Source organism: Catharus ustulatus, chromosome 2 (genome assembly GCF_009819885.2).
Source record: "Catharus ustulatus isolate bCatUst1 chromosome 2, bCatUst1.pri.v2, whole genome shotgun sequence".
In the NCBI taxonomy this organism is placed as follows: Eukaryota; Metazoa; Chordata; class Aves; order Passeriformes; family Turdidae; genus Catharus; species Catharus ustulatus.
This window is the reverse complement of record NC_046222.1, coordinates 80,363,354-80,389,367: the sequence shown is the minus strand read 5'-3', so window position 1 is coordinate 80,389,367 and position 26,014 is coordinate 80,363,354.

The window sequence follows — 26,014 nt, the reverse complement described above, 5'->3', positions numbered from 1 at the left end:
ATACACTGATCTATAGTGCCTAACAGTTAAGGTTCAGTCAGTGAGAAAGATTTTGGGTCCTCCTTTCAGGTGTATCTTCTTAGTTTAAGGCTATGCCTCTGAGTACCACAGGAAAAAGATGTATATGCATTTGTTCAAAATATAATTTCGGTGTTCAGTTCATGTGACTTTGTTGTGTGGGATAAATGGCTCAGAAACTGGATGAATGCCATTAGGTGTGTCATGTACTCATATGAGTACATTTTTTGCAAACCGAACATGAGGTCATCCTCACAGATTGAAGATTCGATTACCTCTAATCTCTATCTGAATTGATTTAATGTTTGAAAATACTTACAGAGGTGTTCTCTTTCTGGAGAAAAGAACCAAATTTATAAGATGAAATAATAATAAAGAAGATGGAAAGTGATTTGTGCACCTCTCAGAAATGTTTACCTTCTCACTCTGGAGTAATCCATCAGTGCAGAGTCACAAAGAAGCATTTCTTTCATTAGCCTGAACTGTTTTTTCTTTCACTCTAAAGATCCAATACCACAGGAGTTAGGAGGTTCAGTCACAATCTCTAGAATATCCCACTTTTCATCCTATTGTACTGTCTCTCCTTTCCTTCTTGTAAGGTCTAGATTAACCTACAATTCACGATTTAGCTTAACAACATAAATATAACATGATATAAGTTAAATCATCTGCCAAAAGAAACATAGCAGAAAATAACTGCTTGCCTATGAAGAGTATGAATGTTTTTATTTCACTATTCATTACACTAATTTATAGAAGATGGTAAAGAATAAAAAATGTTCCTAATATGAGTAAATTCTATTTATTTCATTTTACATCTTATTTTCAAGTCTGACAGCAAGATGAGTCTGCATTTAATATTCATTGCTAGTGGATAGATGATATTTATTATTATTTAGGATTCAAGGATATCTGAATTTCTTTGTGGTATAAAGTTTCCAACTTTATCTTGCAAGCTCCCTTTTTATCCATATAAGGAATGGAATTTATATGCTCAGTAACTGAGAGACTGATTTTGACAGTATATTAGTTTTAATTTGAAGTAAAATTACAGATGCTGCTGAGAAGGTCATATTTCAAAAATAATGATGCAAAATCTCTCCTGTAGGAAAGGTCTTAGGTTTAAGGATTTTTTCCTTCTACTTAACTGATAGGTAACTCCTTACCATCATTATTAACATCTGAGCACTGCAGGGTAGCAGGATAAAATATTCAAGGCTATTGGAATCAACCATTTCCCATTACATTTCTTCTGATCTAAAACATATATATAATTAATGTCAGTTCTTCAGCTTTGAAAGGTTAAAAGAATCAAAAAAGAGATACAGAACAATGCCATAAGCTTTGTGACCTGACAATGTGCCTAAGGACAGAAATCACACACTACTCCCTCTCGTTGCCAGAACACTGTTTAATGGAAGAACAATATGAATCAAGATGTAAAATATTTCACCTTGAATTTTAGCTTTAAGTTTCACACTATTTTTCAATTCCCACACTGGACCACAAAGTATTGATCATATATTTACAAGGACTTAGCCGTTGAGGATTTATTTAGGGGAAAACAACATAAGTATTTAAATTTACTAATTTCATATTCAGAAGGGGGAAAATGAGACATCCTCCCTCTAATTGTTCAGACTATTTTGATAGTTATAACCAGATTGAAATAATTTGAGTTATCTCTACTTTTCTTTCACAAATGTGCCAATAGCAAGCTGTGAAGAGACATACCTTGTAAAATGTGGACATCTTTGACTGAGGCCAAATACTGAAGAGATTGATAGATACAATGGTATTTTAAAAGTATAGCAAAGTATGTATGGTAAAAAATGTAGGATGGTGCAACTGTGGAAAAGGGAAGAACATTTAAGACTTTAAAATTCAGAAGAGGCCTTAAATTTTTTAATAGAGGTTTCTAGATCAAAGTAAAACACTCAACTAGTTTCAAAGGCATTAACCTTTCTTAATATAGATGAAATGTTAGTATATTTTCATACATATTCAGGAATGTTGAAGTTGGCCTTTTTAGCCATTAGCAATGTAAGTTGATATAATTTGTGCAAAAGCATGTATATTCTTATCTCATTAACTCCTTCCTTTCTTCTGAAAAGATCATAAAGACACCAAAGGTTATTTTGGAAAGACAGATGACAGTATTGTTAATTTTTATTTCTGGAGCACTGAGAAACATGTGATCAGTCAAGAGAACTGTGAAGTTGTCTACTGATAGATGGGGAACTGCTTCCAGTTTCCCAGAAGGACCGACAGAAATAATAAGACACTGATTTAAACAAGTAACTGTAGCCTTTCTACGAAACTCAGAGAAATCAATGAGATACGTTTATTTATCTTTTTGTGATTTATATCAGATTCTTTATTTCTTGCCCCTATGTTCAGTTTCTTTCACCAGCCTGGAACAGGAGGTGTTTCCAGCATTTACAGTATCAACTCCTGTTCTTGACCTTTTTTGAAGACATAGTTTATATATTTTCTCTTCTTCTCTAATGTTCACAGATCTTTGCTCCTCAGGGCTTACACAGAAGGTGCAACACTGAAAGCTTTTTGTCAGGAGCCTGCAAGATCCTCAGGGCAAACACTTTTTCTTGATTCTGTCTGTAAAGCACAAAGTACACTTTCCACAGCATAAAAATAAACCTTATACCCCATCATCCCTGGTAGGAAGTCTGATAAATTTTATATTAAGTAATTGCTCTTGGTTTGCTTGCTTCTTTAAGGTTCCAAGTATCTTTCAGTTTGTGATGGACTTTGGGTGAGGGAGTGAGGTTTCTCAGACTCTTGCAGCAAACAGCCAGCATCTTTAAATATTGAATGCTCCCCAATAACATTGTATTCGTTGAAAAAAAAATCCTTTTCTACATTGAAAATATGTGTGGAATTTATTAAATTTAAGTCTGCATTTTATTTACCTTTCAGTTTTTATATGAAAACCCATTCTAGATTAGCAAAGTATTATCCTGTTACGTTGTATTTTGTCTCTTCTGTTCTGGACGTACAAAAGATTGGATCCATAGTTCAGTGTCCTGAATCCATGCACTTCAGACAAGTCTTTCTGAATACATTAAGGCCAGATTAGAAATTAAATTCTTTGAGAGCGTCCAAATACTGCTGTTAACATAGCCAAATTTTAATAAAGGTTTGTATGGGTTTTGCATAATATTTTCATTTCAGCTTAGAAAATGCTTTGACATTACACTTGATATAGTGAAATAATTATCAGTGTATGTGTTAAATTTTAAATAAAAAATAAAATGAGTCAATAAAAACAATAACATTTTATTCATAGGATATACATCACAAGATTTATACCCTGTGGATGGTACAGTAAGTAGAAATCCCTTAATTTTATATATCTTAAAAAAATAGTACAGAAAAATATTTCAAATACAGATAAGGGATATAGAGAATAAATAATATTTTAATCCAAAATTTCTCAAAAAAAGATTTCAAAACAGGTGAATTTCATTCAGAAATTAATAAAGAACACAACCTGATAAAGGATCTCTGCATTGATGATAAGACTAAAATAGTTTTTGAACACCTAGATTTAAATTTTTTAAAAATTTTCTGTGATTTTAGATGAGTCAACACCCCCCACCCTCCCAATGACCTTTGCAGCCTTTTTTTTGACATTCGAGAAGGCTTCTGCTGAAAAATTTGAGAGAACTAAGTGGATATCTAGACAAATACCTGCTTTCCGAGTTTGTTCGGGACTCACAGAATAGAAGTCCTCCTTTTAGGTCTCCGAAGTAAAGTTCTGCACAGAAATACCATTCAGAAATATAGCAGTTGGTAGAGTCGGTTTTTTTTTCTAACAGTCTTGATAGCATTGAAATCTACATATTTTCATTCTCTGAGTACTCTTCTCATCAATACAGAAAATGAGAAGAGACTTCAGTATTTTTGTTAGTAGCAGAGATACTGAGAATGTAAAAGGAACTAAGGAAAACTATGACTGTAGAGAGTATACAAAGGATCTTGATGGGTAAGCTTAGACTTCTAAGATTCAGTGCTTCTTATCTGCCTGTTTGCTGATATACTAAACACACAAATTACCTGCAGAATTAATTCACCATCTCTATTAATTAGGTATATGGTCTTTGCTTGCGCCCAAGGTATTGCCTGATTCTAATTTATAGAATCTATAGATCTACCTCCCAACAAAGAAACAATATTAGTACTAAAATTATTTTCCCTTTCATTTTCCCTTGTCCTTTGAATCAGACAGGAGAAAAGTGAAAATATCTATCTGGATTTCTCAAAAGCCTTTCTACTGAAAGGGGCTGATAAGAAAGATGGAGAAAGACATTTTGCCAACTCCTCTAATAACAGGACAACAGGCAGTGGATTAAAGTGAATGAAAGTAGATTTTGGCTGCTTATTAGGAAGAAATTCTTTACTGTAAGAGTGATGAACCACTGGAACAGATTAATCAGAGAATCAGTTGATGTCACATCCCTGGAAGAGCTCAAGACCAGATTAGATTGGTCTTGGAGCAGTCTGTTCTCAAGCAAGGTGTCCCTTCCCACAATAGGCAGTTTAATTTAGATGATCTTTAAGGTCCATTTCAACCTATTCTATCATTCTGTGATTCTAGCTTTTATCTAAGGTAATTTCACAAATATCCTTTCCCATAGACTTGTTCATATGTAGACTCAATATGTATGAAGATACCTGTGGTTTCTTTTGCAATGAAAATACTGTTCTCTGATGTATCTTAATATACATTTGTAGAAGTCAAAGGACATCAAGTAGAAAAGGCCTATGTTTAAGGGAAAGCCAGGATTAATTATGATATAAATGGATTAGATGCATGTTTTGGAATCAACTAAGAGAGTGAAAAGAAGTAAGAAAATTGATTGATGTTGCTTCCCACTGTGCATTCAGATGAGTCTGAGGACCATGTCACTATTAATTTGCTCCTAAATATATCACAGCTTCTAGGCTTGTCACAGTAGGAAATTTTAAAGGCTTGTTTTGCATAAGCAATCACTTTTATTTCTTTTCAAGTACAATTATATTTTTATCTTGCTCTCTGTATGGAGTCTCAGGTAGGATCAAAGTCCTGAAGTGTAATATTTCATAGTGTGATTCAGTACCCTGTGTACTGCTACCAGAATGCAGATTATTAATTTGATGTGTCCTTTTGGAATATCCTTACTTAGTCCTGATAAGATGTTTGGGCATCACACTTGAAATTTCAGTCACAGGAGGAAAGGGGAAATGTGTTTCCCTTTCAGGTGCATTTCAAGGTTCAAATACATACACAGCAAATATGTTTTAGGGTCAGAGCTCCATTGTATTGTTTCTTCTTAATTTGAGGCCAATCAAGGGAGCACAGATTTTCTGTGGCAGTTCTTGTCTGTTCAGGAAAAAGATGTCCCAAGGCTTTAGATGGTGGCTTGGAATTTCCTACAAGAATAGACAGTATTTATTTTCATAATAAGCATCTGGTTCTTCATCAAGAAACCCTCCAGAAACACTTTACACTCCAAGAAATAATTAGCATTTACAGTTTGGGGAAATTTACACGCATACATAATTTTGATTCAATTCTTTGGAATGGCATGACAAGAGAAACTAGAAGAGTGAACTAGCAGGTGGAAGAGTAACAAAATAATCTTAAAATATTCAGATTTGGATTAAAGTAATGAATTAACATGTTATTTATCTTTCATGTTTTATATATAAGTGTGACTCTCATTCATTTTGAGGGAGTACTGGAGAAATGAAGGGCTAGAAAGTTATCAGAAGTATTCTGTCTATTTAGCCACATTTTCCTAAGTTTTAAAATTAATTTACAATTTGATGTTTTAAATAACACACGCAGAAATAAAATAAAATAAAATAATTGATTAAAGAGTTCTATCTCATATATGCATATATATATATATATATATATATATATATATATATATATAAAGCAGTCCCATGAGACTGGATCATCAAAATGGGACTCTATAGCTGAAAAACATAACTAAATTTGAAATTTAGAGACATCATTATAGATATAAGACCTCCAGAGGGAGAGATGGAAGAAATTAATATGGCACTGCGGAACAGAAATACCTTATTCAAACTGTAATAGTTACAACAATTTTAATGAATTATTTACATTTTGTAAATTGTCTATTGTTGTGTATTAGATAGTTTCGCTTTTAATGAAATAGGCAATATGCAAAATTAATGAAAACTCAAGTATTTGCACCTCACTGTCTCAATCCAACATTGTAGGAAGCCGGCACTGATAAATGCACACTGATGAAGAAAAACAAATCACTGACTCCTCTGATTTCCTCGTAGCAAATATCTTCTGAATTCGAGGTGATTTTGAAACACAGGGGACATGGTTAGAGAAAACCACTTGGTTAGATCTGCTTGTGTAAAGGTGGTATCTGCACCACTTAATTAGTGGCTTGCCTGTTTTCTGTCTTCACTCAGAGTCAGAATTAAAAACATGAAGGAGACGAATTTTCTCGTGGCTTGGTTGTTTATCAAATGAGATCTAAAGTACAGAGAGTTCTGCAACACTTCAGCTACCAGCTAAAAGCAAGCAAAATGGTGGTGAATCTAGAGAGTTACAAGGTCTTTTAAAGGTAAACAGTCCAACAGAGAGCTAATACCTACATTATTTATACTTTTGACCCAATAAGCAAACTCCTGTGACCCACAGTGCAGTACTAACTGTCCAACCAGAAACTACTACCTGAAATCATGAAGAAGAGGAAGGTAGAAAGAAACAGCACCCCAAATCCTCCATCTTGTCCCATATCTATTACTATATTTTAAAACCCTCAAATTTAAAGCCCTTTACCATGTGAAAGCACACACTTCTGTTTTAACTACACACTCACTACTAACTCCACCACTCAAATTTAGTAGCCTCCTCCAAGGCCTCAGGTGAAAAGCAGTGCTCTCCAGGGAGTCAGTGCCAGAAAGCACAGAAAGCTCAAAACACCCAGGTTTCTGGGATCCATCACACTTGGATCGTACACAGCTGTTTTGATATCAGGAAAGTTAATTGGAAAAAAACCCCAAACAGCCTCTCAACATATATTGAAACACAGAACTATGTATAGAGATACCTGCACACACAGACATACAGCAAAGGTATGCACACACACAGACCTATGTGTTCAGCTTGCTATAATTTCTCTAGCAATTCCAACGAATGTTGTAATGGGGAAGTGGAAGTGTGCCACTGAGCTCCTGTTGGCTGCTGGAGCTGTTTTGCTAGAAAGCAGTGCTGGGTTTTGTGCAAAGAGCTATCCCTGGCACTTACTGACTCATGATCAACTGATTGAAGGTATCTACCTTGCAGGACTCCTGCTGATCTCTTGATGGTGGGAATACTGCCACCTTACATACCACAAGCTGTCAGTCTGTGCAAAAGAGGAACTTAGAGAAACTATTAGATAGGAGCAGGTGACTTGCTACATGTAGACACTCATCTGTTCTCAGAAAATGAAAACCTTCCTAACCTTGCTGAGCTCTCTCAGATTCAATGAAGCCGACTGCCTTTCTCTTTGTGAGGCAAAAGCAGAGTGCTGTTGGAAAATAAAATTTAAAAAAAAGGAAAACTACAGAAGTTGTCATTGAGAATCAAAATCTTTGTTTGCAAATGCAATGTAGTGACATTTCACTCTGCTTCTCTCCTATTCTGAAGTCTTTCAGATTTTCCCTGGCTTCCATGTCTAATTTTAGTTCTCTTTGCACTTTTTTTGATATCCTCCAATCCTCTGTAGACTCCATCAATCTACAAACCTGCTATGCCCTCAGTGTCTCTTATTTGCTGTTACTAGTAAAAAATTACGTACTTGAGCGATAAGCAAGCATTCAAAGCAAACTATCTCTTCCATGAAACTTCTTAAAAATAGAAACCTACATTTATCCAGACCAGTTTGGAAAAAACTTAAAGAAGAAAACAATGATGTTCAGCCTGTTTGATAAATTGAAGGGGTTATGACAACATATATAAATAGGATCCTCTTAAACCTAATGGACAAACCATGGAAGGTATTGCCCAGATTTTGTGTAAGGATTTCATCCAATGTAGGAACAGTATTTCTTTCTAAACTAAAGAGAATTACTTCCTTTGAGAAGCCTTAAATGATATGTTACAATCCTTAAGTGGTTTTTTTTTTGGACCAGTGATGAGTTTTTGTCTTGAAAATAAACATGGGCATATTTGAAAGAAAAATGCAAGAAAGCTTTTCAGTAAGGACACTGTTTTGTCCATTTGTTACTGGTGAAACAGAATGTTACAACTGGGTAAAACCTGCAGTAGTCCAAACCAACATGGCAAGCAGTCAGACTGCTTTTCAGCCCTGCTCCATTTAAGATGTTTCTTAGTTTTAAGTTTATGAATTAAGCGTATCTGCAGAGACATGTTAACTAATTTGGTTACTAAAAAACTTAAGATGTGTAACTAATATGAAATGAGTAAAACACTTATCATTTATTCATAGTGCTTTCAACTGTATCTCATTCTCCATTGTTCATCTTTAAAATGTCAATCTAGATTAAAAATATTTGAGATTAAAACATTGAGTTTGATTCTTAAGTCTGCTGCTGTGGTACACAAATACCCAGTGGGTCTTTTTCCGTCTCTTTCGTGGTTTTTTTTGCATGGTAACTAATTCACTACAGCTTTTAAGGAAAATGATAGTGACAGATGATAGCTTCAACATTATTGCACTTGCCTTTTCAGTCTTTTCGGATATTTGCAAAGGGGTTTTCACAACGGGGTTTTCAGTAGAAGCACCGGATGTCCCTGGATTGAAGGGTCACTAAGACGAATTTCTTCCTCTCAGAAAACTCTAAGCCAAACATAATCACCTGAGTCTTCTTCCAGTTTGCCTTTGTGTTTTATCTAGTTTATAATGGTCCCCACATATGCAAACATAATTAGAGGGATCATCCAACACAGACTGCATCAGAGAACCTTAGCATTGCCTGGGAACTTGAGAGAGGAAGGAAAGATATGGCAAAAACTGAGTCACCCTTGGCCACTTAACATTGAGGTTTTTCTCAGCTGTTGTGGCTGTCTGTGCATCCAATATCAAAATTAATCTAGTAAGAGTTTAGGACTGTCCATAACCTTGGAACTACTTTGGCAGGTGTTTTCAACAGAAGTGCAGTCATGGCCATCAGACATGACTTCAAATAATTTTTCTTGCCAGACTGCATCAGTATTTAACAGGATTTAGGCTAAAACAGCCAGCTTCCTGTCAGGACTGAGCCAAACACAGAGTTACTGAAGAATCAGCTCTATTTGGTTTTGATGTGGAAACACAGAGCTGAACATTGTTGGAGTACTGACGATAATGGCACTCATCTGACCTCACACCTCTCTTTTACAGGTTTGTGCAGCAAGTGACAAGACCTAATTTTACCTGTGTTAATCTTTAAAACAGAGGGTAAATTAATCAATGTATTCAACTTTAGTTTCATAACAAAAGGTGTGAATGAACTCATCCTACTTTAATCTTCATAAAACTGTGTTAAATCTGTAACTTAATTTGAATAGGTAATGATTAAATTATAAGTATTGTTTTTACACCTAATAGCAAAAGTGATGTCACTTCTAGTTTTTGCATGAACAAATTTGCTAAACAGAATTATTCTTCTCTTTTCCATAAGCAAATCTGAAGCATTTGCTTAGCCTGTGCTACTGGAAAACATGTGCAAACACATACTAAAGAACTTCCCCATTTATAAATAATCAATGCATTAATAAAAATTCATGAATAAAATATTAAATAAAAATGTGGGGTTGCAGAGCAGCAAAAAATTGGAAATATCATTACTGTCAAAGATTAGTCTTTGAGCATTTAAATGTAAAGTTGAAATAATACTAAATGGATCACATTTTGGGTAAACTTGATAATTAATCATGGATGACTGAAGTTCAATGACAGTGCATCATAGGAGCTAGTCTTGCATGATATTTAAGTCTATTTCCTCAATCAAGTTACTACTAACAAACTTTATTTCCTACCCTTTAAATATATTTACCATGTTCTGTCATCAAATACATGGACTATCATCACGTATGAATCTGATTCACTCAATAGAAAAATTCCAGTTCTGGTCTAGTACATGGTCTGGGTGTTATTTGTTGTATTTTACTAGCCATGAAAGATATAGTTTAAGTTATGTGACTGGGGTAGTCCAGGGAGTCTCAAGTCTCTGGCTGTGCTATTGTGAAGTGAAGGTGATATGAGAATGCACTTTCATGAGCATTTATATATTATGTCAGTTTGGTAAATTTCTGGTTTTGTGTGTATCAAAAGGAATTTCCACATTCTACTCATTTAAACGTAAGGTCTAGTATAACATATTTAATTACTGAATTGTTTTTCAGCATATATTTACCTTTCATTGTACAAGATCACACTTTTAATCAATGAATTTCTATGTATTTCTAACTTTTCTATTTAATATAAATTATTTACAAAAACAGGGTTTGTCAGTGCAAAATGACAAAGAAAGCTTTCCATTCTGCCTCTAAGAGACTATGCTTATTCAAATACTGCGTTTCATTAAAAAGTCAGCAGCTTACTTAGCCTGTGTTTCATAAGCATTTTTATCCTGCCATAACTAATGTGTATTCATACCTGCAATGCTGAGGGTTGAGGTGCTGTCAGCTTTTGTAGGGGCTGCCCTCCTTTATCCATTAAATTACCTCAGGGGAAGGTAGGATTTCTGAGGCAACCTAAATTCCAGGCAAACTTCTGACAGAAAACTTTTTTGGAAAAGGCACTGTGACCAAGCACTGGGCATAAGACATACTGAGCTTGCCATGTTTTGTCCAGGTATAGTGCAAATGCTGCACATCCTGACAATGCAGGCAGCGCTGTCAACATTGTTCTACCCAGGATATAATGATAACATTTATGAATTTATTTCGCTTCACCTCCAGACACTGGCTGCTGGATGAAGTGGCTGTTAGTTTTCTCCTGCAAAACTCTGCACCTGTAGTAGGTAGACATAATCCTCGTCTTCATTCCCTCTTTCATCTTCCATCATTCTGGTGGGCTAGGCAGAGAAACAAATTGTTAGAATCTTTAAAATTGGCTCTTTTAGGAGATTTATTTTAACTGAAAATGCTTACTTTTGAAGGTGTCATTTCACCTTGGTTTGCTAGTAGGATTGATAAAACAGTAGAATCCCTTTGAAGTGAAAATAGGCAAAATTAAAGCTTCCTCTGTTTAACCCACTTTTAGAAAACATTTCAGGAGACAAAATGGCTTAAAAACAGACATTTTGTCAGGAGCCATGAGCATCAGAAAAGCTGAACACCAGCTCTCTAGCACATTTCTAATTAAATATGCAATTAAAAAGCTTTCAGTGGCCCCTAAGGCTTCCCAGCCTAGTTAATAGAAAACTTCTCATATTACTTTAAGCAAGATAAAACTTTCTTAAAAAAACTATCCACTGTTAAATAAAGTGCTTGCCTATTTTGTTTTCTCTCAGTGCTTCAAAAATTTATTTTATGATGAATCAAGTGGCTCAGGATTTTAAAAGCAAAAGAGATTAAATAGATTTGTTGGAAAGTTAAAGTAATGCAGACTATATTTTAGGCATTTTCTGGGGGGGTGAACTAATACGTTATGTGAAAGAATCCTGTTTATTTGTAATTACTTTGTTGGTAATTTAAAAATGTAAAGATTTGCATTTCAGTAAAAGAATTCAGATAAAGTCTTTTCAGATAAAGTATTTTTATTTCAGTTGTACTAACAAAATTGTTCCACTGAATGGTGCAGATAGTGCAAGTTTGATCTTAGCAGCATAAATTATAAGATGCTTTTCTTTTTTAAATTAGTCCTCCAATTTTTTCTTATTATTATTTTAAGGAGACTGTAGCATTGGCCTTGAAGCATGATGAAATATATACACGAAAATGTCATGTGGACACCTATGGTGGGTGGTCAGAGTACAAGAGAGGAATGGACATGGTCCTTGTCTCAATGGGTAAGTCAAAGTTTGAAAGCGTACACTGGAAAGAAAACCCAACAGAAATAAGCCTATGGGAAGTGTCCAGGGATACACTAAAAACACTTTGTGCCATCAAAGACACAATTAAAATTAATCCATGTTGTAAAAATTCTTATACAGTATTTCTGTTTTTGAACTGTGGTGATTGGAATATTTCTCACACCAGCATTAATCATAATAATCAAGGCATTTAACTTTACTGTCAAGTAATACATTCCTTGTGTTAATTTTCTCTCTTTACTGTTAATGCATTTGCACATGCAAATCACTCATTTTTCTTTAAAAATAGCAGACATCACCTCAACCCACCATGTGCTCGTGGGACATGCAGTGGTGGAAACAATTTATATGCAGCTCCTAATTCCTCAAGTCCTATGAAAATAAATCTCTTTAAGTCTGTAATACATGTTTTGTGCTACAGTCAACTTTCTGTCACAAAAAAGTTCTCTGGAATATTACAGTCCTTTTTTTTGACATAATAGAATTCTAATTAATAAAGAAGTAAGAGCCTTACTGACATTTATTTAGCACAGTAATTACCTCAAGGTGTCTTTCCCTTAAAAAGTGCAGTCACTTTTGGAATGTGAGTAGCTTGCCAACTGCATAGAAAACTTTGTACAATGTTACAAAACTGAACAAAGTAAGTTACACAGGAAAATATTTTTGCCATTTATATCTCCTCACATATATATTTTTGAAGCTTCTTTTTAGCATTCTATCCTTTCTAGGTTCATTTGTGTGACAAGTGATTCATGCCTTTATGTGGCTACTTAATTTCAATAATTGAATGTAATGTAGACATATGTGATAAAACAATAATTTATTAATACTAAAGAGCAGCAAAAGAAATATCTCTTAGAGACAAATGCACATTTTTTATCATTAATGCCACTGAAAAAGAACTGCATAAACACATTCAAATAAATACAACTGAACCATTTTTGTTGTCCCCACTGATACTCTAATTACACAATTTTTAAGATCGCACAGTCTTCTGAAAATATAAAAACATGCAGCACATTGTTGCCCTGACCTTGAGGACCTTGTCCAAAATAAATTCTTGTCCAAGAGAAATTCTGTCCTTTGTAGCTGCTTTTTTAGAAAACAAACAAACAAACAAACAAATTTTGTGTCTATTAGGCTTTGTAAATATAAAAACTTCCCTGTAACCTAGTGGCGGATCAGTTCCTGTGGTGAGTGTTTTGCAGTAGTTAGAACTTTAGATCTTATTTCTCCTGTTTTCAATTTACTTCAATGTAATGAAGTTCAGGAGCAAAGTATACTAGAAAATCATAAATCAAATGTTCCCTTCTATGTTCTCACGTATAAGCGTATACATAATTTATATTTAAATTGTGATGAAGACAGGTTTTGTCTCAATAAATGAGTATAACACAGTCAGGAACATGTGGACTGCCCTTGTTTCCTTTGTTGACAGGTTTACTCCAGCTTTTTTTATACAGGGAAAATAAATAACTTGGAGTTAAAGGAATTTTTTGGTTATGCAAGTCCTGGAACTCACTGACTAAACTAGTAAGCAAACTCTTGGGATTGCAGTTCTGTATTGAATATTCATGTTACTGAGTTCAAAATCCATGTTTTAGCAGTATTTTCTAATACTCCCAGAAACATTCATGTAGTCTAACTATTGACTAAAACAGTAGTGTCAAGAGATTAACTCAGCTAAAGCGATTTCCTATTTGAGCTGAACTCTTAAAAGAGCAAGGGAAAAGAGTATGAAGAGGCACTCTCTAACTGTGCATCTTCATCAGGACTTACTATCATGGAATTTTTGTTTTAGATTTGGAAAGAAACATCGGGGGCAAGGAAATTTTAAATCAATAATAGAATTACAGTCAGAAACTGCACTTCAGTGACTCACCCAAGGTCAATGTATTGCCGTTGGAGGAAATTTAACATTTCTATAGTAAGTTAAATTTGACCATGTTATTCTACAGAAAGATGAAAATATGTAGGATACTTCAAGGGAATAAATACTAAATAAATAAATATTTTAAAGAAGGGAATAAAGACATATAAAGGAATGAGAAATAAATGTGGTCTTCTTGAGACAATGTAAACTAAACTACAGATAAAATTTCTGAAGCAACATCAATAGGACTGTGTTAACCAAATGGAAATAAAAAAAAATAGAATAAGGAATAAAATTTGAAATGCAGAAAATATATCTGAAAATTTGACTACCCTGTTTATATATTTTATGATAAAATGTGATAAAATTATGTCCAGCAGAATATTTTCTGAATTGAACTGAGCTATTTGATAGGCAACCCTGGAAGACCTCCATTCCAAATAGAAAAAAAAAGATATAAAATCGCCTTCCCCAATTCCTCAATACTAGTTATTTATTTCTTAGGGGTCACAAACTAATACTTTTTAAAGTGGAAAAATATAAAGGAATGCTTCCTTATATCTTCAGGGGACTATTGGTTTGCCATTACCACAGTCTTTGTCTTCAAAGTTTCTAGATTTTTAATGAAAAATGGTGAACTAACTCAAAATATGCCAAATTCTGAGCCCTGTATGAATCCAAAAACATATAAAAGAAGGATTTTAGTACAGAATAATTTGTACTATGTGAAGATATACTCCTGTTAAATTTAATAACTTATTATTTAAAAAAAACTCAAACAAACGTCATTTTTCTTGTCTAGCTGAGGAACAAAGTAGCATTACATCTATTCGTAGAAAAGGTCAAATAGCTTAAGTAATTTACTCATGATAATTACTATGGTACTATTATGAATAAAAGCTTTAAATACCTTTTCTTTCATATCTCAATTTTCAAGGGGATTCACAGAGATTTAGTAATATGTCTCCTATTAGAATATATCACATACCTAAATGAATGCACTCTACCCTGAAAATTGAGATGTTCAGAACCAATTCAGTGATCATATATTCAGGCAAGTAAGTTATATTTACATTTTCATTACATTCAGCGGAGCTACTGAATTCTGGATTTTCAAGCTATTAAATGCAGTACAGGAGAACAAGTACCTTGCAATCCTAATTATAAACAAGATAATATTTGAATATAATATGAATAATTTCCTGCAGTATTGCGGATTTATACTTTCTGAATTGAGCATAGTAATTTCCAGTTATCAGAAAATTAGTTAGATTAATTTTCAAGTGTTGATACCTGACATTTTTTTCCTTCTGGATATTTGTCTTACAGAATCTACTGGCAATTAGTCTCTGTTAAACATTTCTACAGAATTAAGATCAAGGATTTTCACCTATGCAAGGTTATTTAATTAATCACAGCATTACAGAGATTTGGAAAGGACCTCAAAGATCATCTAGTTCCAACCTCCTTGCCACTGAAGGGAACACCTTCCACTAGACCAGAATGCTCAAAGCCCCATTCAGCCTGACCTTGAGCACCTGCAGGGATGGGGCATCCACAACTTCTCAGAGCAACCTGTTCCAGTGCGTCACCACCCCCATCCTATCACTACACAACCTTGTGAAAAGTTCCTGTCCAACTCTCTTGCAGGACCACTTTAGGCACTGGAAGGATACCAGGTGGTGTTTCACAAGAGGGGAGTAGATGAGAAAAGCCACTGCCCTTGACGTGCAGGTCACTCTTCCTTTGATGCCACCCAGGAGGCAATTGTCTTTCTGGGCTGCAAGTGCACATTCAAGGCTCATGTCAAGTTTTTCATTCACCAAGACTTCCAAGTCCTTGTCCTCAGGGCTGCACCCAATCTATTCTCCTCCAAGCTCTTACTCATTCTTAGCACCCTGTTCCCTGACACCCTGCCCTTTGGCAAGTGTCAGCAACATGGGCAAGATGTCGCCCATATTATCCATGAAGGGCACGCCTGCATCAAACCACAGAGCCGTCAATGGAACCAAGGGCTGATGTGGCTCTTATTCACCTTCACATGTCATTTGTGTCATTGACTGTTGCTGCCAGATGACCCAAACTCAGCACCCTAGGCAGTCCATCAGAGCCATGGCATCACTTGTAACCCCTCTGCTTGCTCTTGGGACTGAGTCACTGTGTGAGTACACTGTGTCTTGTCTTTCTCACAGCTTCATGAAGTCTTAGAATTTTCAGTGTTGGAATGGAGCCACCTGTATAATCGAGTCCAACTACTAGCCTTGCACAGGACAGCCCAGGAATCACACTGTGATTCAATAAATCTTTCAATAAAGATGTCAATAGAGTTATACTTTACAGTGCTGTACACCATTGCTATTTAGATCACATTACTATTTAGATTACTATTTAGATCAGTCTTACATCAATAAATTTTTTAAAGTATGGACAATTGAAGGAAAACTTCCATTATTGAAAAAATATTGATTATGGTATTGATTAAAATGGGTGAAAGTCAAAACCTATTAAAATATTAAATCACAGAGTTCATAAAAATAAGTACACTAGGTCATCTATGTTTTACAAATCTATTTTTTAATGTTTAGTAAAGTTTTAAGTATATAAAAATATACAATGTCCAGTTCTTTTTACAATCTCTAATTCTGTAGTACCCTTGCCATTAATATCAAAAACAATGCATGTCACATATTAGCTTGCATAGAGGCATTCATGTTAATATTCTGATTTTGTAGCAATATGCTTTTTCATTTTCATATAAGAATTACTGGTAAAATGTCTTCTTTTTCATAGCCATGATGACTGTGAAATCACTGCAGAAAAACTGAGAAGCAAGGACTAAGTCTTGATGGACTTTACACTAAGTATATATGACCAGCAACTGTATAAAACAATAATGTCTTTAACAAAGGAAAATGACAAAATACAGATTGTGCGGAACATACTTCTGTTGCAAACTGGGATGTGAAGATACAATGAAGTAGAATGCAATGGATGGCACTAGTATTGGATGTCATAGGTAATTCTGGAAAAACATGATTTGGACAAATTCCAAGTCTGGTCATTCGTTCAGTCGCTCTCAGATGTCAATGTCATTAGACCATCCCTTGAAATGATAACATGCACATTAGAAAAACAGTAGCTTCTATACAGTAAAAAGTTCTTTCTTTGAAGGAATTTGGTCTTATATTATTTTAAAAACCACTTAAGATTAAACCACCACAAACCAAACTAAACCTTTATAAAATAAACAAACCCCTACTTACTCAGTTTTCCTGTGCAATAAGCTCTAGCTTAGTATGTTTGTGGCCAGGAAGGTGTTGTCACCTGTGTACATATGTACACCATTTTCCTGAAACAACCTATAAATAAAAGCATCACAGTATTTCTCAATGCATGAAATCTTTAGTTACATTTATCTTAGTTTCTGTAATTAATAAATGATTTTTTGTAGAGACTAATGGGAAATGTTTAGCTTTTTCCACAGGACAGATACGGACCACATTCTGTATTAGAAAATGTGATAACAGATTTTATGCACAAAAGCCTCTCTGAAATATAGGTAGAATTTTCTCTGAGGTAAACATCAGTGTATTAAACTCATTTATCAAGCAGCACTTTGCCTGAGACAGGATGCAAGCAGCCTTTTTATACACTGTGCACACCAATACAGTGTAATAAACAGAGAAAAAAAAAATTATTTCCTCTTTATGCTTTTTTAAATTTTTTTTTTTAATCTCTTAGTTTTAAAGTTTGCACTGTACAAATTTTGAAAACAGCAATTAGACAATCTGGGTTTTGGGTTTGTGGGCTTCTTTCCTCTTTTTTTTTTTCTCATACAAAAAGAGGATTTTTCTCGCTTTTTCTCTCAAACAAAATCTAAAATGTGAAACAATTGCTCTGAAACCATAACTATTATTTTTTAATTTTTTGCTCTTATGCTCACATACCGAAACCTTTTATTTAGTTTGTAATGACTCTTCAAAATCAACTTTAAGCCTATTTCTGCTTTTGTGAAGTCTGAGTTTTATCAAAATCTTTCCATCACAAATTTTGTCTCTTCCTGCTTCCAGAATAATGCTATGTTTAAAATGTCATAGAAAACATCACTACAGATTTATTTGAGATGAGTTGTGACTGTGCAGATGCGGAAGCTAATACAGTCTCTCTTAAATATAAAACACATCAATATCACTATGATTTCCATGCCTGAATGAAATATACAGCATTTTGGTAATCAGAATGAGAAGAAATGATTAAAAATAAATTCTTTATGTGGTTGGAATATTGCTTCAGAATAAAAATATTTGAAGTCCATCACAAAAGTAAAATACATTTGGATTAGATTATATCACTGAGTAATCTTAATAGTACTATTCCCTGCAAGTTGCCCTAACAATGTCAGGCATACTATTTTTGGACAAACCTATTATTATCTGAGGCAGGACAATCTAAATTTTTTACTAATTATGTATTATTCATCTGAATTAAAACCACTGGGCCTTTTTCGTTCAGAAATTGTAGATCAAAATTATTATAAAATCATTTCATCTAGAACCAACTTGTATTTTTTCTCTCTTAAAAAAATTTAATGGGTGTGTTTAGGGAATGTCATGTACATGCAAATATGCTGAAAAGAAAGGATACTCCACTGAATATATTTTCCATATATTTATTACATAATATGATACTCATCAGTAAAAAAAAATCTACAATTATTATATTCTCAACAGAAACAAGGAAGTGTTAAATTTATGGTGACCTAAGGGGTGCTATAACTTATTTTAAAACCATCAATTTGGAAACTTGTGCCAATCCCTCTGTGTCAAACACAGAAATAAATACATCATTGTATTTTCCTTGGCAATAACATTTATGATCTAGTTTTCACAGCTCCACTTAAAAGCCAGATTTCTACTTTGAATGAGTCCAAAGTGGTAATGCAGAGGAAGACAAAGATTAATAAACACATGCAGCATTATACTACATATTGGCTACATCCAGTCTCGGTAGAGAAAAGCATCTATTTAACAACTATTTAAAGGTTCTAATTAACAACTTCAAGATCAGGCTTAACAGTAGCAAAAAAACCCAACCAAACAAAAAAACCCCCAAAAACCAAAAACCAAAACAAAACCCAAAACATTTTTGAGCATATTTTTAAATGTTTCTGGGTTGCAAACAATAGTTCCCATTTATATGAGACCTAGCTCTGCTTTTAATCTATGCTTAGACAGCTATAGCAACTGATAGATTTTGCTGTTATCTCAACCATGCAAAAGAAAAAAAAGCATTACAAGATCATCTGTTTGTAACTGTGTGATAAATTTATAAATAGTACAATACTATAGACTTTTGTAAATCAGCTTAGTTTTGTGAAATACAGATCTATTTTTTTTTAATTAACCTGTTTACATTGCCCAGATGCAGAACATTTAATGGATTGAGTAAAGGTAAACAGATTATGAAACTTTAAGATTAATGATTTTTTACTTGCAGGTAAATTCTGCTTATCTCTTAATTAGCACCTGGCTAAGAAAAGTCAAGCATGCTCCTTGTTACATCCTCATAGAGTATAACTTTACTGCTGCAAATTCTGAAGTAGCTATGGCAATATTGATATTACTAAAACCTTTCCATTGTAGTACTGAAGAGATTCAATTGCCTCTGTGAAATGAAGAGTGAAATAACTATACCTGGAATGTCTCTTCAAGCCCTATTTTAGTGATGTGAAAGGAAGCAAAGAGAGTTTCTATCCTGCCACTGTTCTGTCCCCTCCCCTGTCTTCCTAGAGCTCTTCCAGCTTGGATCTGTATTTTCAACTTAATACATCCATGTCCCACCTAACTCTTTAGGTGGTAAAATACATTTAACTTCATCTCTGTTTTGAAGACTAAGCTGAAGCTCTAAATACTACACTATCAAAAACCTAAATAAAAATATAAGTTCTCTGAACCTATTTACACCTCCAGTGTCACCAGGGGGAGGCAACATAAATGTACTCAGCAGGTGACAGCTGTCTACTGCAAGTACCCTTATACCCTGCTGTTTCAGGCTTCAGAGGAAAATGCTTGCAATCATCCACTTTTGCTGTGGAAGTTCCCAGCGTTACTAAATCCTTGGATCACATATTGCAAGTTGTCAAGTAGTAAGAAAACACAAGTCTTCTGCAGTGCTTTAAATAATTTACTGGTATTGAGTAGCTGAAAATTAGTCTAGCCCACAGATGCAGAGTGACTGCTAAAAAAGTTGAAGATACTGAATAATAGAACAGCCAATAGTTATCCAGAAAGCATATATTGTAGCAAGTTGCCATACAGTTGTACCCACAAAGCAAAACTATATTCTGTATCTGGTTCACAGACACAGATTAAAACACAATCAGCAACAGCATCTCTCAACAAAATTGGTCTCCTGTTACTTCAGATGAATGCATCTTCCCCTAGCGTAGACTATGTCAGCATGATCACCTTGTGGTGGGCTTTTCCTATATATCCTCCCCTGCTTTGGTACCCTCCATGATGACAGAGCAGACCAGGTTAGCTTCAGCTGGGCTGTGTGTGGGTAGCACTGCAGGGTGCTTCCCTTGGGGAGCTAGACCACCTGCCTTGAGGTTCATTCTTGGCCCGCAGCTTCCTCACCAGGAAGGGCCTGATGTGAGAGGTACATTCTAGGTGCTGTAAGCCCCCAGCAGAGGAGCCTGGGGGTGCTTTCAGATCTCCCAGCTGGGATACATCATGCCAAGCTAAAGCCTGTGACCTCAGAGACTGCCTGTGCCTTTCTTCACCTGACAGTAGCACTTCTTTTGGTGTGCCTATCACACCATGCCATTTACAGTTGGAGCTTCCTGTGCACTTCAGTGCCAGCTCTAATTGCATGGTGTTGTATCACCTTTACTTTTTGACTGCTGCCTTCTTGCACTTCATCTGTTAGTGAAGTCCTTTACTATTCACAGAAGAGGATAGGAAAGACATCAAAGATAAAAGGAGGGGAGAGACAGTGAGTGAGAGAGGATGACTCAGACTTAAAAAAGTTTTTGAAAAATTCTGCAAAAAGGATTCTATGGTAAAACTTTTCATAATTATGTGCTGTGATACTGAGAAAATCATGTTTCTCTCTTATCTTTAATGTAGTATAGGCACATTTTTCAAGATGAAGTACATAAAATTCATTTTCAGAAATGTCTCATCTTGACAACTGTAATCTGAAGCCAGTGAGAGCCAGGAGGGCTCTGAATATGTGTATGCAAGTCCCCTTAAAGAGAAGGGTATTTAATGAGAATGTTCAATTTCCCAGAAGAGTGTATAGCTGTTAATTTATTCAATAAAATAAAATGTTACTGTTTATTCCATTTATATTTTTTGTAAGATTAGCCATCCCTGAGAAAACTAATTTTTAACCCTAGCTGACATAAGAGGGAAAACCTTTAATAGTTAATTCCAGTAGTTGCTGAGATTGGGAAAGGTCTGTTCATTGTTGACAGAACACCATAATTGGATGCAGATACTTAAGCACCCCAAAAATTATTACCAATAAAAGTTGGTACCTCCAGGGTTGAAGGGTAACTGGGCAAAGGTTTGACAATATTACATTTGTAATTAGAGTATCTTATTGTAGATTACAAAAACCAGCAAGGGACAGAAACACTACCTCCAAAAGCAAGAGTTGCTGAAGTTATTTATCCTTCTGAGGTGGCTCAGGTGGAATGTCATTTTAAATATTTTGTGAATTCAGCTGCTGTCTTTGCATAGGAGTTTGCTCCTATATTTCAAAATACCAGCCTGATTTGGGGCTTCCATAGGCATCTTTGTGGTGTCCCTGTGGTGTAGTATAGGGTATGCTAGTGGACACACAACCTGAGCTGTAATCCTCAGACACACCAGTATTTCTACACAGTGTTTTCACTACGTTCAACTGGGACTTGGATAATAAACACATTTTTCTGTCCAGCCCTTAAATCCTTTTAAATATCATGCCCTCAGACACAGGGTTAGAACTATAAAAATTAAAGTGCAAACATTTTTTGCAGTACAAGTTTATGCAGTATGTAGGGACATGTAGCAGGAGGAGGGTGAGGGAATACTAAGGCATAATTTCTTCCTTCTCTGAGCACTGGCCATCCTCCTGTGCACAGAACAAAACAGACACCCTGTGGAGACAACAGCAGTATGTGATAAAATCATTGTTACTGGTAATACTTTGTCACGATAATTTAAAATTTTATCTGGGAGTAGAACTAAATTTAATTAAACAATTTTGTGAATTGTGCTCTTCTTGATGATTTGATTTGGTTTACTTTTGCCTAAAAAATGTGTATATACATAAATATTTGCACCAAACAGTCACTTTCTCCACTAAGGCCGGCACATATTGAATAAGTAGCTTTAAAATTTTCTATAGACATAATAGAACCACATAAATTACTATGTGGTACTTAATGTAATTCTATGTATATGACTTTAACATCTGCCCTTCTTCCTTTTACTTGTCTCAGAAATTAAAAAGAATTCAAATAGTCAGCCTCTTCTGAGCTACAGGCGAGTGTCTAGTGCATTCACTCAGCTTCAGAGCCTTTTGGTATTATTATGGAATAAATGAACAGTGTAAGTACATAAAGAATAGGAAAAAAAGAAAGTTAGTAAAAAAGTGTTAATTTCTGCAGAGTTTGAACCAGCAGGGAGTCTCTCTTGTTCCATTCATCATGAAAGCACATACTATGTTTCAAAAGGAAAGGTTTTCCAGCTGATAAAGAACAGTAAACTGTAATACATTTCTTACTGCAGAAGTAATTACAACTGTTGTAATACTGCTTACACGTATATGTTTTCCTATTCAGCACAAAAACTCAGAACTGCAACATAATGAATGTGTTTTTGTTTTTCCTTTTTAATCTCAGCATATTAGAGAAGTCATCTCGATGCAGGATGCATTAGTCATAATCATACCTCCTGTTACAAGGAGGAGTGTATGGAATAACTGAAGCACCAAAAATCTTTAGCTCTTTGTTTGATCAAAGGTGCATAATGTATGTAAGAGAAGATTTAGGATAATATTCTGATAATAAGAAACTGATATTATAAAACTTCCAAAATGTTTTATCTATATAGGTAATGACTTTGGCTGTCTACAGTTAATCTGAAAAGGAAGAATATAATAAAAGGCACATGTAATGAAAATGGCTTTCCTTCTTTAAAAAAAAAAACCTAGGGCAAAAGAAAATATTGTGCTTAGTACAGTAAATTCACGAATACAAGCTGCACTGAGTATAAGCCGCATGGCCGGGTGTTGGCAAGCATTTTGGTTTTTGTCCATAAATAAGCCGCACCCGAGTATAAGCCGCTGTGTGTTCGCAGCGAGGACCCGCATGCAACAAAGTTGCCAATTAGTAACAGAATGGCGGCAGGGCGGGGTTTACTGGCTCAGCTCGGGCCATGAGGGCTCGGGGGCTGCCGACAGGGCTGGGTGGCCCAGCTCGGCACTGCCGCTTGGCAGGGATGCTCGGGGCTGGTTGCCGCCACCACTGGGCTCGGTCACCCCGGCCCGGCGCTGCCCCACGGCGGCAGGGGGGGCACAGAGCCCGCCGGCACCTGTGGCGGCCATGGGAAGCCGGGGATGGAGCCTGCCTGCTCCCGCAGCGGCGGCACGTGGGGACGGGAGCCCCTGAGCCGCGGGGCCAAGCGGAGAGAGCTGCCCGCCTTCCCCCGAGCCGCGGGGCCAGCAGAAAAGAGCTGTCCCTGCCTCCTCTGAGCCGCGGGGCCAAGCGGAGAGAGCTGTCCCTGCTTCCCCTGAGCTGCAGGGCCAAGCAGGAGGGAGCTGCCCCGCCTTCCCCACCCCCTGTGCTACCTGCACAGAGCAGCTCCACCTGCCGCACAACAGAGTATCAATTTGTAACAACCGCGTAAATGCAGGGTTTTACTGGCAGGAGCTTGACTTTGCAGTTTGCACTGACTTGGTTTGCACTCCCAGGGTTGAAAATGTCAGAAAATTATTCACATATTGGCCGCACCTGAATATTAGCCATTTTCACGGTATGAGAGCAAAATTTTGGTCGAAACAGTGTGGCTTGTATTCGTGAAATTACCGTAACTGAAGTGCAGTATGTGTAAATTTTTACCAAAATCATGCATAGGTGAAAAAGAAATTGAAAAACTGATGCTAAGATTCTTTTTTAAAAGGTGTTTTTTAGCTGCCTGTGAGCTTGGATACTTTTTCAGAAGGCTTATTAACTTACATTAACTTTTCTGAACATTTGCAAGCGTGAAAGTGAATTCTTAGGCAGTTATTTACAAGGACAAGTTACTGTGGTATTTTCTAAGATTGTATTTTTGTTTCCCAAGAAGTCCTGTGAGAAATCCAGCTTTTTGGAGGAAAAAGTGTATAATGTAAATTAAAAATTTAATCAGTATTCAGAAAGCATATCAAGCATATTTAAGGCAAAACACGTAGCATTATGACAATGAGATTGTTTTCCCAAATGTGTATACCCAGTAATGATTCTCCAAACAGAACATAATTCTGCAGTTGAGTAATAACAGAAGGGAGAGCCCTGACATTTAAAAAAAATAACTTTTTGAAGGAAGTGAGGGACAGGAGATTGATAGGAACAAGGAACTAGGAGTACGATAGTAGGAGATGGCATTATAGCTACAGCCATGGTAATGCTGCATAGTAAGAGGTTGTTGAGGGAGGCAATGGGCCATCTCTGAGTAGACAGAAGTGGCATATGCTCACCATGCTTTAAAGACCAACTTTCCAGAAGCCTCTAGTCTGTATGAATCATGCATCTGTTACTCAGAAGCCTTTATTTAAAATAATAAATTAGTGTTTGAAACACATAAAAGACAGATTGCAAGAAAGCCAGAGAGGGAGTTTTTACAAGGACATGTAGTGGTAGTAGAAGAGTTGATGGCTTTTAAACGGAAAGAGGGTAATCTCTAGATTAAATATTAAAAAGAAATTCTTTACTGTGAGGCTGGTGAGGCACTGGAACAGGCACAGGAAGTGTTCAGGTCCAGATTGGATGGGTCTTTCAGCAACCTTTTGAGGCAGCAGGGGAGTTGGAACTAGATGATCTTTAAGATGGTGCCTCCCAAGCCATTGTGTGATTCTATGATTTTCCTTCTGCAAAAATTGAGTATTTCAGGTGACTCATCTGGGTATTCTAAATGTCAGGGGTACTGTTACCTTGTTGTTCCTTCCCACATCTACCATGTCTGAATCACAGCCAGCACCCAGCCTTTTTCTCACAGGTGTCTTTCCCCCAACATGACACAGTTGTACAAGAAACCACAGCCAAAAAAATCCTCTCAACTGTGTCAGAAAAAAATCCAAAGCAGTGTCCAGTGCACAAACAGAATGATCCAAAGTATGTGGACAGACCTGGCTAACATACTTCACTGAAGTCCTGTTATGCCAGCCTTTGATTTCTTGAATAGTTAACACCACAAAGAGAAGAATTATAACACCCAGAAAATGTCATGCATTAAAGAAAGAGCAGCTGTTCATTAATGTTGTAATGAGAAGGAAAGTCAAGAGCAGTCAAGTCAATTCCCATTTCCTGAATGTTCACCTCCACTTTGAATACCACCTCAATATTTTCAGGGTTTAAAACTTTTTTTTGTGTGTGTGTTGTGGACAGGAACATTGCACATGACTACATTATAAAATCTACTATTCACCTAAATGCTTAAATGAGCCAGAGAAATACCTCATAGAAAAATTCTCTGCTTAATTTTATTCAGCCACTCACATTTCGCATGAGCTGCGAGGACAACAGATAAGACCAGAAGCAACTTCCCAGATGCATTTCTTTGAAATGTTTGATATATAATTCCAAAGGAGACTCTGTTTTTCATTAACCTTTCTGTCTATGAGCATGTCTCATTCAGTAGAGACTAAAGCTCCTTGTGTTGAAATACTTCTTTTGTAAGGAAGAAGAATTTCAGGGAGTAGCAGAAGATTTTTTTATCTCTTGTAAAACATAGGTTTAATTTTGGTTTGGTTTTTAAAACAGCTATGAAGGTGCTGTATCGCCAAAATACTAGACACACATCCAAATATTGGAGTTTATGCAAGTTTTTAAGTGCCCACCGAGTATTAACTTGA